This window comes from Arachis hypogaea, chromosome 16 (assembly GCF_003086295.3).
Source record: "Arachis hypogaea cultivar Tifrunner chromosome 16, arahy.Tifrunner.gnm2.J5K5, whole genome shotgun sequence".
NCBI classification, from domain to species: domain Eukaryota; kingdom Viridiplantae; phylum Streptophyta; class Magnoliopsida; order Fabales; family Fabaceae; genus Arachis; species Arachis hypogaea.
In genome coordinates this window covers 99001562-99002283 of record NC_092051.1, presented here as the reverse complement: position 1 = coordinate 99002283, position 722 = coordinate 99001562, and the positions used below count along the sequence as shown (strand labels likewise).

Genomic DNA, 722 nt, shown 5'->3' with positions numbered 1-722 from the left:
GAGTACTGTTGGATGTAGCTTGTATTCCATTCAGACTCTGAGAAATCATATTGACTTGCTGAGTCAATATTTTGTTCTGAACTAATATAGCATTCAGAGTATCAATTTCAAGAACTCCCTTCTTCTGAGGCGTCCCATTACTCACAGGATTCCTCTCAGAAGTGTACATGAACTGGTTATTAGCAACCATGTCAATGAGTTCTTGAGCTTCTGCAGGCGTTTTCTTTAGGTGAATGGATCCACCTGCAGAAGTATCCAATGACATCTTAGCTAATTCAGATAGACCATCATAGAATATATCCAGGATGGTCCATTCGGAAAGCATGTCAGAAGGACACTTTTTGGTCAGTTCCTTGTATCTCTCCCAAGCTTCATAGAGGGATTCACCTTCTTTCTGTCTGAAAGTTTGAACATTCACTCTAAGCTTACTCAGCTTTTGAGGAGGAAAGAACTTGGCTAAGAAAGCCTTGACCAGCTTATCCCAAGAGTTCAGGCTATCTTTGGGTTGAGAGTCCAACCACACTCTAGCTCTGTCTGTTACAGCAAAAGGGAAAAGCATGAGCCTGTAGACTTCAGGATCTACTCCATTAGTATTAACAGTATCACAGATCTGCAAAAATTCAGTTAAGAACTGAAAAAGATCTTCAGATGGAAGTCCATGGAACTTGCAGTTCTGCTGCATCAGAGAAACTAATTGAGGTTTCAGCTCAAAATTGTTTGCT

The 722-nt window shown here is 40.6% G+C and overlaps 1 non-coding gene across 1 annotated transcript; it reads left to right on the top strand.

Annotated features, from left to right (window-relative positions):
* The first annotated feature begins 319 nt into the window (after positions 1–319).
* Positions 320–427, top strand: LOC112759975 (small nucleolar RNA R71). Its single transcript, XR_003180434.1, has one exon. It is a non-coding gene; the product is annotated as a small nucleolar RNA R71 (small nucleolar RNA).
* Positions 428–722: the final 295 nt, after the last annotated feature.